Raw genomic sequence first — 17779 nt, forward strand, 5'->3', positions numbered from 1 at the left:
ATATATATATATATATATATATATAATTAACTTAAAAATATCATATAACGCCTTTTATCACATTGCTTTCAATGATATATATATATATATATATATATATATATATATATATATATATATATATATAAATCAAAGTAGATGCACGTGACTTCATGATATACACGAATACCATAGGAAAAATAATTGGCAGAAATTCTTACCTAAAGCTTTCGTCCTTTAATGAGACATCGTCAAGGTACAAATGAGATACAGTTGAAAAGAAAGTTACAATGTAAACAAAAAGATCAAGAATACCAGATGGTTAATTGTCAAAAGGGTAAAAACCAAAGGGATAATCCAGGGTAATCGGAGATCACTCAGTCACAAACTAAAACAAAAGAGACAGACGCTTAGCCACATAAAGTCCAAAAACATGTATACAACTGAATATATTAATTTTGTTCCTTACATTTATCTACAACTTTCTTAATTATGAAGGCATCGAGTTTAAACAACCAAGACTTAAATTCAGGACACTTCTATTATTTGATTTGATGAAACACAATTCAATGATATTCCTTTAACTGTCGCTACACGCCATTAAGGATCTTGCCTGGATCCAGATAACAGGAAGATCTAAGTCTCTCATATGTACAAATGATGTATTCGATATTTGACCAGTTCTCACTGAATATTGGTGCTGTTTGATTCGTTGCGAAAGTTATTTTCCAGTTTGTCCGTAATATATTTTATCACACTTTTTACAAAGAATTTCATATATGCAGCCAGAAATATCTGTAGGAGAATTTTTTATTACTAAATTCTTAACATTAATATTACAGAAAAACATTTATGTTGAAAAGCTTTAAAATTCTAAGAATTTCTAATTTGATAAGTGTTATGTTTACTAAATTCAAGTTTGTCATTAGTTAAATACAATGTTTTTCTAGCTCTTTTCCATACTACATCTACAAAAGTCCTTGGGTATTTAAGTTGCAAGGCAATACCATAAATAGTTTTGATCTCAGCATCAATAAACTGCAGGCTACAGGACATCCCAGAAAAAAGAGAATTTAACATTTTGATGGTGATTGGAATAATAATGAACAAAAGAGGCAATGTTAGTTAATTTTCGAAAAACTGAAAAGGTGAAACTTCTCTCTTTTATGGAAGGGACTAAATTATTGAGCTTAATCAGAAATCCCTGGAGATTTTCGTGAACTGGCCAAGTACAAAAAGTATCATCCACATATCTAAACCATATAACTTTTTGGGGAAAAATTTTGGTAAGAATTTTGTCTCAAAAAATTCCATGTAGATATTGCTAAGTACATGAGATAAGGGATTACCCCATGGCGAACTTTTGTACAAAAAATTCACCAATAAAACAAAATTTACTATCTTTGATACATAACCGTATAAGACTATGAGGTTTGCTACAGTTAAAAGAATATCATAACTTTCTAATTCTTCCTCCAAAAATCCAAGAAAATCATCTACAGGAACTTTTGTAAATAAAGAGACAGCATCAAAACGAACCATATTAAAATCAAAATTTAAATTTAAATGATTCAGTTTGTTTATAATGTCAACGTTGCTTTTTACATTAATGTTAGAATTGTGACAAGCCATTCAGAGAAATTATACCTTACTGAGGCTACTGAACTAACGATTGTTCTGATAAGGTTATTGATTTTGTGTGGCTTGACTAAACCATATAAATAAGGTGGGTAGGACATTGAGGTGTAAACTGTTTACGTAATTAAATGGTCCAAGCCCTTTATAATGCATTTAATTTGTTTATCAAAATGAGAGTTCACTGTCTGTGTAGGATCAGACCTCAGCTTCGTATAAGTTTTACTATCACTTAATAATGCCATTATTTTATTTACATAGTCACTTTCATTCATTATTACCCACTGTACATTAGACCTTTATCTGCCTTTTGTGCTACTTGGATCTGTTTTTTTATTATATATATATATATATATATATTGATATTATCTATATCTATATATATATAGATATAATATTTATATATAATATATATATGTATGATAATATATATATAATATATAATTATATATACAGTAAGTCCTCGGGTTACGCCGGTCTCGACTTACGATGTTTCGTGGTTACGAACGCGCCCCCATAAAAATATAAAAAATAATATTTTGCGTCGTTCCGTCTTACGCGGTTTAGCGTCGTAAGCGACGTAAACAAACGAGAACTAGTTCCGGGCGCACGGCGGAAGAATACGCTTTGTGGGGGAGAGGACGGCGTCGCTTCGCTACGCTTATTCCTTGCCCATACGCCATTTTGGTTGTTTACACTGCCTCTCTCCCTCGTGTTGTATCGTTTTTGTAACTTTTTGCTCTTTGTTATGGCTCCCAAGCGCAAGGCGGACTCTTCTGATGGCAGTGCATCGAAGAAAAGAAAGGCCATCACCATGGAAATTAAAGTGGACATTATAAAGCGATCTGAGAAGGGAGAAACGCCAACAAACATTGGCCGCTCGCTTGGCCTTAGCCGTTCGACCGTTGCTACCATTATCAAAGATAAAGAGCGCATCGTTGAACATGTGAAAGGATCTGCTCCTATGAAAGCGACAGTGATAACTAAGCAGCGTAGTGGTCTAATAATTGAAATGGAAAGGTTATTGGTGCTTTGGTTGGAAGACCAAAATCAACGGCGTATCCCAGTCAGCCTTATGGTGATTCAGGAGAAGGCGAAAAGATTGTTTGAAGCGTTGAAAAAAGAAAAGGGGGAGGGAAGTGAAAGTGAAGAGTTTGTGGCTAGTAGGGGTTGGTTTATGCGATTTAAGGCTCGGGCCAATTACCATAACCTTAAAGTGCAAGGTGAAGCTGCTAGTGGGGATGAGAAAGCAGCGAGTGAATTTCCTAAAGCGTTGTCTGAGATAATTAAGGAGGGGGGTTATTCTGCTCAGCAAGTGTTTAACGTAGACGAGACAGGTTTGTTTTGGAAACGTATGCCTAACCGCACTTACATCGCCAAGGAGGAGAAGTCAGCACCCGGTCATAAAGCCAGCAAGGAGAGGCTAACTTTACTTCTTGGGGGTAATGCTGCTGGTGACTTCAAACTGAAGCCCTTGTTGGTGTATCAGGCTGAAAATCCAAGGGCACTCAAGGGCATTTGGAAGGGTCAACTACCAGTAATTTGGAAGTCCAACAAGAAGGCATGGGTGACACTTGCAGTGTTTGAGGACTGGTTCGTAAACCATTTTGTTCCAAGTGTGGAGCGGTATTGCGCCTCCAAGGGTATCCCCTTTAAGGTGTTGCTAGTGCTGGACAATGCCCCTGGACACCCTGCCCAGCTGGGAGACTTCAACCCTAATGTCAAGGTGGTTTACCTTCCACCTAATACCACGGCCATTTTACAGCCTATGGACAAGGAGTGATTGCTTCGTTCAAGGCCTACTACCTACGAAGGACAATTGCTATGGCTTTACAGGCAACTGAAACCAAGAAGGACTTGACTCTGAAGGACTTTTGGAAATCCTACAACATCCTTGATGCTGTAAAGAACATTGCTAATTCCTGGGAGGAGGTTAAGCAAACAAACATGAATGGTGTCTGGAAGAAAATTTGTTCTCAACTTGTGAATGATTTCCATGGGTTTGAGGACACAGTTCAGCTAGTTGTCAAGAACGTTGTTGCCCTGAGTAGGAAATCAATTTGGAGATGGAGGTTGATGATGTTACAGAGCTGCTGGAGTCTCATGCGAGGAGTTATCTGCTGAGGACCTGATACAACTGGAGAAGCAGATGATAGAGGAAGAAGAAGAAGCACCCACCCAGAGCCTAAGGCTTTCACAAAGCAGGACTTGACAAGAGGTTTTGCAGAGTTGCAGCAAGCGTTGTCAACTTTTGAGGCTCAGGATCCCAACTTGGACAGGTTCACTAGGGTTTCCAGAGGCGTCATGGATTGATGCAGTGTTACAAGAGATCTTGGATGAAAAGAGGTCGCTCTCTGTTCAGACTAACCTGGAGCAGTATTTTAAGAAGGTAGAGAGGCCTGCAGGAGATCCTGTACCCTCTACCACAGCTGCCTCTGCTAATCCAGACTCGCCTGCCCCACAATCTCCAGCACCTTCTGAATGTTCTGCTAACCCAGACTCACCTGCCCCAGTATCTCCAGCACCTTCTGTAGGTTCTGCCTCACCTAAAGACTCACCTGCCCCAACATCTCCAGTAGTATGTTCTGCCTCACCTCAAGAATCACCTGCCTCAGCATCTCCAGTAGTATGTTCTGCCTCACCTCAAGAATCACCTGCCTCAGCATCTCCAGCATCTTCTGGAGGTTCTTTTTCTCTTCACTAACCTCCCCCAGTCTCTCCAGCACCGCAGCTTCCTCTCCAGTGTGCAAGCCAATCAAATTAATAAAGGTAAGGAATTGTTCTCTCGTTGTTATTGATAGGTATTTACATTAAATCATGTGTATTTTTTGTTTTTCAATGTTCCGACTTACGCTGAAAATCGTGTTACGACGCATCTTAAGAACGGATCAACGTCGTAACTCGAGGATCCCCTGTATATATAAGCCTAGTGAAATCGTATTGGTTAGTACACTAGCGGGAGAAAACTTGGCCATTGCATCATACGCAATTCCTTTACAAATATCGATGTCCTCAGGACATAAATCATGACAAAATTTTTCCAAATAACAAAATGATTTTGAGATACCGACATAGTTCAGGTTACCGTCAGAAACACCAAAACTTAATCCACACCCCCAAAGCCTCTGTCGTAGCACTATCCACCGGTTTGTCCGATAAATTAACCATGAAGTCTACGTTCGCACGTTCAGTCCAGTCGCTTTCAGCAATCAAGTTCTTTAGCCTGAATTGAAGGCTGGAACACTTTCTCAGTTTCCCGTAGCAATAATGGAAGTGTTCTAAATTAAGTCTTGGTTTGTTTAAACTCGATGCCTTCATAATTAAAAAAAGCTGTAGATAAATATAAGCAACAAAAGTAATATATTCAGTTGTATAAATGTTTTTGGACTTTGTATGGCTAAGTTTCCATTTCTCTTTTGGTTAAATCTGTTTTAGTTTGTGACCGTGTGATCTCCGATTATCCTGGATTATCTCTTTGATCTTTACCCTTTTGACAATTAACCATCTGGTATTCTTGATCTTTGTGTTTACCTTGTAACTTTTTTTTTCAACGGTATCTCACTTGTGTCTCAACAATGTCTCATTGAAGAACGAAAGTACTTATAGTTCGAATTTCCACTTATTATTTTTCCTGTGGTATTCGCTTTTATATATATATATATATATATATATATATATATATATATATATATATATATATACTCACACACACACACACACACACATATATATATATATATATATATATATATTATCTATATATATATATATATATAACTGAATCACGAAAGTTAGGAACGTGATAAATCCATAAATAAAGATAAATGCCACGAAGGAAAAATAAACGAAGGAGGTCTGCAAGATCTTTCGACTTTAAAAGTCCTTTACTGAGCAGATACTGACATAAATACGAGAAAAGACAATACAAGAAGATTCATATAACTGACAGATAGGGATTATAAAGAGATTAGTACCTAGAATCCGACACACCTGGAGGATAAGAAACCTTCCCAAACAAGCATAAACAATGGGTGCAATTAAAGGTTTAAGACAATCATCTCAGATACAATTTCCAGACAATTAAAGGATTATAGGTGACAGCTATTCAGAACTTGGCAAACAAAACCATATTCACAATACATGACAGACATACATTACAACAAAAATTAATAACTCTAAGGCAACTGATTTTTATTTAAGTCAGTAATTATATCTTTGAGGTCATTCTTAAACATGTTACAGATACAAGGGTCTAAATGAAAAAGGCCACGACTTACATTGAAATTACAATGAAAAGTAAGTTGTATTAAAGCAGATTCTAAAAGATTTCGTGATAAGACATCTCTTGACCTTGCAATTACTGAACTATCAATCCAATTTATTCGGTGGTTGTTTTCACTTAAATGAATGAATAATGCATTAGATTTTTGCCCAGTTTTTACAGAATATTTATGCTAGCTTAGCCTTACTTCTAAGCCTTTGCTGGACTGTCCGAGATAAAATGAGGGACAATCCATACATGGAATTTTATATATTATGTTGTTGCTTTCTCCGGGGCCATTTTTTATTAACATTCTTTTTAGTGTGTTATTATAGGAAAAAACAAGGTTGACATTAAAAGCTTTTAATAATGGTTTAATGGTTTCAAATCCGTTAAAATAAGGCAAACTGAGAATGTTCTTAGAATTTTCTTTCTGTGTGTTATTTACAGTATAAAACTTTTTGTGGGCTTTATTATAACAAATGTCTAATATATGTGAAGGATAGCATAAATCTTTCCCTATTTGGATCAAGAAATTGAATACTTAAGTGAAAACAACCACCGAATAAATTGGATTGATAGTTCAGTAATTGCAAGGTCAAGAGATGTCTTATCACAAAATCTTTTAGAATCTGCTTTAATACAACTTACTTTTCATTGTAATTTCAATGTTAGTCGTGGCCTTTTTCATTTAGACCCTTGTATCTGTAACATGTTTAAGAATGACCTCAAAGATATAATTACTGACTTAAATAAAAATCATTGCCTTAGAGTTATTAATTTTTGTTGTAATGTATGTCTGTCATGTATTTTGAATATGGGTTTTGTTACCAAGTCTGAATAGCTGTCACCTATAATCCTTTAATTGTCTGGAAACTGTATCTGAGATGATTGTCTTAAACCTTTAATTGCACCCATTGTTTATGCTTGTTTGGGAAGGTTTCTTATCTTCCAGTGTGTCAGATTCTAGGTACTAATCTCTTTATAATCCCTATCTGTCAGTTATACGAATTTCTTTTTGTATTGTCTTTTTCTCGTTATTTATGTCAGTAAATCTGCTCAGTAAAGAACTTTTAAAGTCGAAAGATCTTGCAGACCTCCTTCGTTTATTTTTCCTTCGTGGCATTTCTTTATATATATATATATATATATATATATATATATATATATATATATATATATATATATATATATGGACCAATATCGATCTCTGTAAATATAATTGCTTCTAGTAAATTTTTGTGTTAGCGTTTTCTCGCACACTAATATATTTAGAAAAGGAAGGTGTGTGGGTGTGTGCACGCAGTTTTTTTTTTTCTTTTTGCAATGAGATTATTCTGTAAGCTTATTGGTATCCAATTCGCATGCAGTTATGCTGATGACTGTCCCTTTATTGTTTGTTTGTTTGTATGGTGTTTTTACGTTGCATGGAACCAGTGGTTATTCAGCAACGGGACCAACGGCTTTACGCGACTTCCGTACCACGTCGAGAGTGAACTTCTATTACCAGAAACACACCTCTCTCACTTCTCAATGGAATGCCCGAGAATGACTGTCCCTTCTCAACCTGGGGTGTTGCCTCGCTAGGAAGCAAGAAATCAACAAACTAAAATCTGATGATTAAGCTGTACAATTCACTTCCTTTTATCTTAGTAATATTATATCTGTTAGGGGTGCTCTCAAAAGCTCAATCCTTTCGTACTGAAGCCATTTTTAAATTTATAAAAGATAGAAACCAACCTGGCTCACACCGGTTTGAACTCAAATCATGTAAAATTTTAAAGGTCGAACAGACCCACCAGCTAGACGGCTACACCTAACTGAAATTTTAATAATTCAACATCGAGGTCGCAACTACTCTTGTCGATAAGAACTCTCAAAGAAAATCACGCTATAGGTGGCCGTGGCTGGACTGGCCTGGCTTGACCTGACTCCAAGGGGGTTCTAGGGTCAGAAAAGTTCGGGAAACACTGCTTCATAGGATTTCAGAGTCGCTTCCCTATTCTCAATCTAATGTCACATTTCTTTTATAGCAATTTAATACTGATGGCTTAATGCTTACTGTAAATAAACCTTACTGTAAATATTGTTTCATTCCGAGTCAAAATATCATTTTACGGTTTGTTACAGTTTTGATTTACAATTATACCCGTCCTTGCCACAGCTACCAGATTTCATTGTTCTTGCTTATTAAAAACGTCTTGACTCATATGGTGAGCTCGATCTCATCATACAAACTGATGATAAGAATTATCAGAAGTCACCATTATGCAACATTTCACCTACTAGATAGGGCACTAAGATAACAGATTTCACAACATGCTCTATGACCCTAAAATAATGTTATCATTTACATTCATGAATTCAAGGTCCTCCTTCAACCTCTACAAAATAAACGCTCTCGCAACGTGTTAGAACCACATCATGTGTAAATTCGAGCCTCAACATTTATAGTGTTGATATATATATATATATATATATATATATATATATATATATATATATATATATATATATATATATACAGTTTCCTTATAGTCTCATTTTTTAATATTAGATTTATATACTTTCTCTGGATTAACCATTATAAGCACGCAGTACTTAAAAGTCTCAAAAACGGGTCCATAACCAATGAAAAAAAATACGTATACAAGAATCTAAATATTGATTAAATATTACAATCAACATTATTATACGTAGTACTGAAGAGGTCAATAGTATATTTTAACCTTAGGAAATCTCCACAACTGAAATCTGGTAATGTGGCTGTGGTCCAAGGAGCAACCTTAACTCGCTTTAGAACGTGTTCAGTACGACAAACAGTACTTGTCCAGAATCAGTGCCGTGTGTGTGTGTGTGCGTGTATGTGTATGGGTGTGAGAGCAGCAATTGCTTGTTTATTTTTCCTTTTTATTAAGCAACATTTCATATTTAACAGAGGTCTCTACTTGTACGAAGGGTTTTATTTTTTCGTAAGACAGTTTGAATGAACAATTAAAACAGGTTATCAAGGAACTCCTCCTGATTCTTTTTTTTTTTCTATAAGTCAAACGTACACAAAAGAAAAGAAAAGAAAATGGCATGATTACACTGAAGCTAAACAGATACATAAGAAAGGTGAATTAGAGAAAGAGACAGAGAGAGAGAGAGAGAGAGAGAGGCGGTTGTGTTACTTGAAAAAAAGAAACGGAAAATATATAAGCTTCCAATACACGACTTAAGGTTCGTACTTTTAATAAACGGATTTCCCAAAATTTATCACCTCCTACAGACAGTTTGAATTTTCATTACAAATATAAACCTTTTCCTTCACTATCTGGAAATACTAAGTTGTGCTTCAGCGACGTCCTTGATCTTGCAGCACACGCGGCATTGACTCAGTTTAGTCATCTGTTTCAGATAATTATAAGATTTCCTCTCATTGGAGGGCCATCGTTGAAGCTCGGTATTATCACAAAAAAACACTATTCATTAGGGGAAATAAACTTTGCACAATTTGCACACAGTACACCAGCCTTCAGTGACAAAATACTGTGCAATAATTTCATGAAATATATGTATAGCTGATCCATTGAATGGAATGAAAGAAGCTATCCAGTCCATATCGTATGAGCCGATAGCTCGAGTGGCGAGACAAATGGTTCTAATCAACTGAAAAACTTCACTGAGACACAACTGGATTACTTGTCATTTCTAGACAGAGAAGGAAAGTTTCATATCTTCTATGAAAATACGAATGTTATCGTCTTGAAAAGGTGATACCTGAAATGCAAAGCATACGATCAGTGTAGCACCCAATAAATACATCAGTTATATTGCAAAGGGAAGTTGTAGAGGAGGAGGTGAATTGGATGTCTTCTGAGACTGAGAGCGTGACAGAGCCATCACACTCCCCTTCATCGTTTCCTCTTTGACAAACAGCTAAGAAAAAGCAGTGAACTCAACGTACTATGGCGCCTCAGTGGCGTGATCGGTATGGTCTTGGCCTACCACCTCGGTGGCCGCGAGTTCAATTCTCGGACATTCCATAGAAGGTGTGAGAGATGTGTATTTCTGGTGATAGAAGTTCACTCTCGACGTGGTTCGGAAGTCACGTAAAGCCGTTGGTCCCGTTGCTGATAACCACTGGTTCCATGCAACGTAAAAACACCATACAAACAAACAACGTACTATGGTGAACTTTCTTCTTGACTCGAAGAAAGATCAATGATATTGATCTAAATCCGCTACTCTTAGGGTACTACCTTGCAATTTATGACTGAAAGAGAGAGAGAGAGAAGAGAGGAGGATGTCAACCGCTATTGATTTACTTGTGGGGTGTCTTCAAATTCCATTAGAGCACTGTGGGTTGCTATCAAGCCCCAACCCCATCACAATTGTCACTATAATGGACAGAGTGCTTCTCGGAGTCTTGAGGGATATTTTGCTGTAGTGACACAAATTTCCATATATATATATATATATAGATATATATAATATATATATATATATATATGTATATTATAATATATATATCTATATATATATATATATATATATATCTATATCAGAAGGAGTGTGGCAGAGAGGTTTAAAAGGCATGTCTCAGCGTACTACATAATTTATTGCCGACGTTTCACATCAAATCGATGTATTTTCAAGGCTGGGAACTGATAAAAATACAAACATATAAGACTCGTCACTGATAAAACACGGTACAATATTTAAAATTGGACACTAAAACATTTAAAATGTAAAAAATTACTCTACAACGACACTAGGTTGGAGAGACAAGCATTTATAAATACACTTGTCCCAGATGTAATCGGGGTACTCATGTTGGATACACGAAGAGGCTGCTACAAGTCCGTTTCTGCGCCCACAAAGGAGTCAGTTTCCGAACAGGATGCAGACTATCCAATCCTGAGCTATCTAGCATCCGTAAACCACACTATTACCTGTCGCTCCCGCTTGGACATCGATGATTTTAAAATTACTGGATCAGCCAATAAGGATGATGAACTTTTAACACCGGAATCCATTTTAATCAAGACCAATGTACTGAATTTAAATGCCCAGTCCTCATCAGTTCAGTTGTTTATAGCCTAACTACTTGTTTGTTTACCTGAGTTCTCTCTCTCGTCTTTGTATAGTTTTGTGTGTGTTTTTTTTTCCTTCTCCCCCTCTGTCCTTCAGTCACCTTCTATTTTTACTCTGGTAGGTTGTCTCTCCAACCTAGTGTTGTTGTATAGTAATTTTTTACATTTTAAATGTTTTAGTGTCCAATTTTAGATATTATACCGTGTTTTATCAGTGACCAGTCTTATATGTTTGTATTTTTATCAATTCCCAGCCTTGAAAATGCATCGAAGCGATGTGAAACGTCGGCAATAAATTATGTACGCTGAGACATGCCTTTACCTCTCCGCCTTGTGATATCTGAAGGGCTTGAGCTCCCTTACTAGTCTTCTCTCTCTCTCACTCTATATATATATATATATATATATATATATATATATATATATATATATATATATAATGTATGTACTTCAAATTAACACACGTAAACATCCAGTGGGAATGTGAAATCATATTTTAGTGTGTGAGCTTTATAGTGTTGTTACAATAATCATATTTACCACATAAATAACTTTACAAGAAAGAGTTGACCCCTAGTACTGGTATACAAATAGAAACTGGGCATAATAATTGCCAGACCTTGACCAAAGCTATTAAGAATTCTTCTCATAACTATACGAGATGCGAAATGAAAACTAAAGAGGGTTGATCGGAGAATTCAAGGAGGGCAGGCAATGTAATGAACACACTGCACTGTAAAGATATCCACTCAAAGTACTAATACCTGTATAATGAAAAATGAACAAGAAGGACGTCAATGAGATGTTATACACGAGATCTTGAAATGCGCAAAATACGTATTTATGTATTACCTCCAAACCAGGTGCCAGAGAGTACATTTGCATTGAGTGAGCACCTCTCCCTCACAAAAAGGTAAGAACTTATTTTCCCTCTGTCTCTCCCTCCCTCCCTCCCTTTCTCTCCTCGCCAACAGGATACCGTCACTGAAGTGGGAAAGTGTCATAGATCATTACACGACTTTTTTTTACCTACATTTCCTCCGGATTCTGACGTCATCCACATATGTACATTTCGCTAAAAGGGTCCAAATTCTGAGTGAGAGTCTATAGCTACTACGTGGCGTTGACGAAAATCTTTGTGAGGGTCAGAGGACGGCCATTAATCTTTGCATCCTGTTGGCCACACACTTTAATGAATCCGAATGCAGCAAATGAGAGAGAGAGAGAGAGAGAGAGAGAGAGAGAGAGAGAGAGAGAGAGAGAAATGCACCTGAGGACAATGAAAAGGTGAATCAATTCCATCTTAGAAGAAACGTTAACGAACTTAAGGGTCACCTTGGACAGTTTAGCAACTTGAAACTATTTTTTGAGTGCAGTACCCAAGGGCGTTATTAGTGGGCGGGGGAGGGGGGTCGCTACTAGGCCGCCCCCCCCCCCCCCCCCAGCCTCAATTTCAACCCCCCCCCCCTCCCCAACAAGCCTCAACATGCCCCCCTCAGCCCCCGAGTCCCAAGAAGATACAGCATGTTTTCTTTTTTAAATGTGCAATCGTAAATATATGAAATTTCTCGGAAATATTTCCTTGTCTGTCCACTATAATAGCTACCAGTGATGATGAGATAAACAAATAGTAGTGGGAATATATAATTATTGCTGAAATATCTTGCTCATGTGGCTTCAAAAAGTACATAAAATAGCTAAAAAAAGAAAGAAAGAAAGAAAAAAAAAAAGCTGATTAGGCTAGCTTCGCTCGCCAAACCGTCTTTGCCGGCTCCCCTCCAACAAAAATCTGAAATGACGCCCGTGGCAGGACCTGATATGACAGACATCTCTGTAGGTGAGTCCGCATTACAAAAAACATGTCATTAACGCACGTGGGCAACTTGTCACTGATTCATACGGCTATCCAGCATTTGCCGAATATTCGTTTTCTACTTAAAGTGGTTGACATATGGAGGTATGTAGGTGTATTAAACGTTTTACTATTGTGTGGACGCACCCTAATACAACACATGTACTTTTCCGAATGCTGTAGTACATGTCTCACTCTCTCTTAATTTCAATTTCTTTTCTGTTTTAGATAACTCGTCTGATATGGGTTGTTCGTGCTCCAGTAATGCATACATGTGTAGCATACACGTAACATACAGCGTACATATAACAAACAAGTTGAAAACTAGTCCACGACAGCAATTGGAGAACGAAGCTTTTGGCCAGTGCTCATAAGCGTATGAAGTACTAGTTAAGACTACCACTAAATCTTAACTTATCGTCAACCTGTCTTTCATCGTATGCAGTAAGTGTGTTCATGGAATGTTTCACGGAAGTGTGGACGAATCCTATTATTGCATTACCATTATCGCAACGTTTTATCGTTTATTGTTGAATTGGAAGAGACCATAAACAGTATCAATATGATGCAGACGGTATCTCATACAATAAAAATTCCGGATATCCCCGCTCCACTTCATTTGCTCGGCTGTGGCTTTTCGAGGAATGACACTTGTACGAAGGCCAACAGACTCGTACTACCCTTGATCACGCGAACTGCATCCAAGTTTTCCTTTTTTTTCGCTTGCTTCATAGTGACGACACGTGAGGTATAAATCTCTCTCTCTCTCTCTCTCTCTCCATCACACACACACACACACACACACACACACATATATATATATATATATATATATATATATATATATATATATATATATATATATATATATATATATATATATGTGTGTGTGTGTGTGTGTATTTTACATGTGCTGTGTACGAAAATATTGCTGAGTCGAACTTAGCCGTTTATTTTATGGCCATTATATTTTCATTCTCTCTGTCTCTCATACACGTACATATACATGTGCGTATGTGTGCGCGCGCGCGCGTATGTATGTATATGTATATATATATATATATATATATATATATATAATACAAGCATACAAATACGTGTGTGTGTGTCACTTGATGCTTCGGAGGCTCAGCAAACGAGAAATTTTCTAAAGTTTCCTACTTACAAACAACATAACTGTTATCCATAATTTGTTGGCGACAAGAGCATTCCGAGGTTTTATCTTGACTACGAACCAACATTAAACTAATCTAAAAAGAAAAATACCTTTCGTGTAACATAACAACACTCTCTATGATGATAACACTAATTAGTAGAAGGTCTGATGTATGTGATCTGCCCTAACTTGCCAGAGGACTGCCAAGGACTTAAGGGCTACGGCAGTTTTTGCAGCAAAAAAAGAAAAAAAAAATTCCAGCAGCAGTTGTGATACACAAATCTCTTCTTTTAACTGTCTGAATCCCCTGGAGAGCTACCCAAAACACGGAAAATAATCTACAAGACTTGGAACCAACTCCTGCTGTGTCCCGTTGCTGAATAACCACTGGTTCCATGCTACGTAAAAGCACCATACAAACAAACAAACAAACAATACCTGCTGTACTTGTTACCAGGACCTCAACACATGTGGTCTTCTAAGAAAGTTTCAGGATCTGGTATTTCCATAACCAAAGGAAAATACAATCAAGTTCCTCAGAAAGGAGTTACTTCCCAGAACGCCACAGATTCCTTGTGAAAAAGAAAAAGAATTTTTTGGTAAGCACATACTAGATGTAAAATGCTCGGTTAGCATTATGTATTGGGGTCAGACCCATACTTGGCGCAAGGGCATTTTACAGTTTACTGCAGTGGTTTCCAACCTTTTCTAATTTTTCAATTCTCGCCCCCCTCCCTTCATTGAATGGCACATTCTCTGCCCCCCCCCCCCCCCCCCCCACCCCCCCCTTCCTTAAAAACTATAATTTACTGGCATAGTCGGCACATGTCAATAATTCACAATATAATATATATATATATATATATATATGTATGTATATATATATATATATAGATATATATATATATATATATATATATATATATATATATATATATATATATATAATTCCTTAATATCGAATTTGAAATAGTATTTCGACAACTAAATTTCATATTTTATCTGAAATATTTTCTCAGTATTTTGAAATTCTGAATTCCATTAGACTTATAGTTTTCAGATATAATTATCCCCTTCATCAAACATTGGCACCCCCCCCCCCCCCCCCACCACACCCGGCCGGGCAGCCTTTCGAGGGCGTCCCACAGGTTGGAAACCACTGGCTTACTGTGATGTGATGGCCACCTTATGCAAAAGCTGTAGCAGTTGATCTCTTCTCCCCAGCCACAATGGATCAAGATATTTAGTCACCACACCTCCCTCTAGTTTAATTAATTTCCCTTGCAGCTCGTAAGACCTCTTTTTTTTCTCATTGTTTGGTGGACTCAACCCACGTAAGAATCATTCCGTGTCAGAAGGTTTTCCATTTTTCATTACTGCACCTCAGACAAATGGATTGAAATGCATGTACCTTACGTGGACATAGGATGTCACTGGTGTAAAACTAAAGGTTCAAGGGCAGGAGAAGATGTGTCCACATTTTTGGCTGGTAAAGGTTGATGGTGAGTGTGGATCTATTGGAGGATTTGGACATATTCGCCTGATTTGACATACTTGCTCACTAGCGCAAAGACCCTTAGTGATTCTAAAATTCTCACCCAAACAAAACCACATCAACAAAAAAAAATGTCTATATATAATAATTCTACAATATGGTCACCAAATCTTATAACAATCCATGAGATGGTCACCAACAACTGTTAGTGGAATCTTCAGCAAACTAGAAATTCCCTTCACACAAAAAAAATCTCATGTCTGTTACAGACTTTGAACTGGACTTCCCCAAACAGAGAGACGAAAAATAAAACCCGACAGAAAACAAGGAAATTTAAATTCTTCAGTCACAAGGATTATTACCCAATTGGATAGTAAATATTCTTGTTGTATCCCAGCAACAGGCTAATATTTGTTTTGTGCTGATGACTAACGATACTAGTTGTTTCCTACTACATTGCTTTTTCTTCACTATTTCTGTGGTTATTCAACGCTGACCTGATGACCTTTCCATCAGATAATGAGTCCAATTCTCTAGGCAATGAATCTAGACCGAGAAATGATCTGGAACAAATAACAGTTATGCAAAGCTTTCTAAACTAGGAAAACTTAATACGTAAGTCAAACGACGGTTAAGAACTAAAATATGCAGCAGACTCTCACTGTGTGTGTGCGCGTGTGTGTGTATGAGAGAGAGAGAGAGAGAGAGAGAGAGAGAGAGAGAGAGCGAGGCGATATAGAGTGCGTAAGAAGCGATTGCGTAATGGTTGGGAGCAACCCAGGATGGATAAAGTGACATTCCGCTGAGGAGATAATCTCATCTTAGATATGACGAGGTTATCGCATCAGGTGTATGTGTATGTATTTAAGTGTAAAATGAGACGTATCTGTCAGTACTGTGACCTACTTTCCCCTGAAGAACTCAGATGGAGGAGACTAGAAAGAAAACCAAATATTATATTAGACGTCAGTGTCTTAGCTAAGCTCAATGCCGATTTCCATGTTCTCCCTTTTAGCATTCTTGTCTTTCCTCTCAATTTTTACACTCTGAGGTTTTACTCGGCCTTCTGCTGAGGAGAGACTTTCCAATATGTAATTTAAAATACACCGATTTGTCGTAAAGCATTTTAGTCTTATATACATCCATCTCACAGTTGCGAAAATTTGCCTCAATTTACAGAATTTCCAGCAAAAGTGATGATTCGCGTTTATTCTGATTATAAAAAGGGCTTATTTTTACTCTAATGTAATCTTCACTTTTACAGAATCGCCTGTTAAAACTGGTATAGCCACTCTTGAGATATTTTCATCGAGTTAATGTCAAATTTGAAGTTACCAACAATATGCCTCACTGGCAACTGTAAAACAACATCTACTTTTGTCAAGGACGCCTAGCAGTCACAAAATGGTGTTGCCGATATTTCATATGATCATGGAAACTCCGGATTTCAGTCTTTTCCCCTGAATAACTGCGGCTTTTCTGGGAAAAGACCTTTGTATCCCTACATCTGGTCACCTGCGTCCAAGTTTTCCGGATTTCATTTGCATCATAGTGACGATGCATCCGGCATAAATATTTCTCTCTCTCTCTTTACAGAAGCACACACACACACACACACACATATCTAAAATTGTGTTTACATGTAATACATAAAAAAATATTACCAAATCGAGAATTAAGTTGGGCGTTTACCAGTGATTTGCGTCACTTTCAACTGCATAAACGGACACAAGAGGTGCTGCCGATATCTGACGCAAAAAGTCCGGATTTGACTTTCACGGGTTTTCCGGGAATGACATCTGTAAACCCTTGATTATTCGAGGAATGACATTTGTTGCCCCTGATCACGTCACCTGCGACCAAGTTTTCCCTTTTACATTCACGTCTTCGTGACGATATGTGGAGTATAAACATCTCTTTACACACGCAATATATGAATTATATATATATATATATATTATATATATATATATATATATATATATATATATATATATATATGCACTCATATCTATTACACACACATTATATGTATAGACACACACACACACACACACATTATATATATATATATATATATATATATATATATATATATATATATATATATGTGTGTGTGTGTGTGTGTGTGTGTGTGTGTGTGTGTGTTTATTATAGGATAAGAGCATCCGTTTTGCAACGGAAATTTCGACGTTACAGTGATGAAGTAAGACAGACTTGGAAACCTCGGAATGCAGTTCACGTCAACAAACACTTCACAACCAGAAAGAGCTGGATGAAGGCAGAAAAAACGAGGAAGATGTAGAAGCAACCGCAAAAAAAA

Source organism: Macrobrachium nipponense, chromosome 41 (genome assembly GCF_015104395.2).
Source record: "Macrobrachium nipponense isolate FS-2020 chromosome 41, ASM1510439v2, whole genome shotgun sequence".
Lineage (NCBI taxonomy): Eukaryota > Metazoa > Arthropoda > Malacostraca > Decapoda > Palaemonidae > Macrobrachium > Macrobrachium nipponense.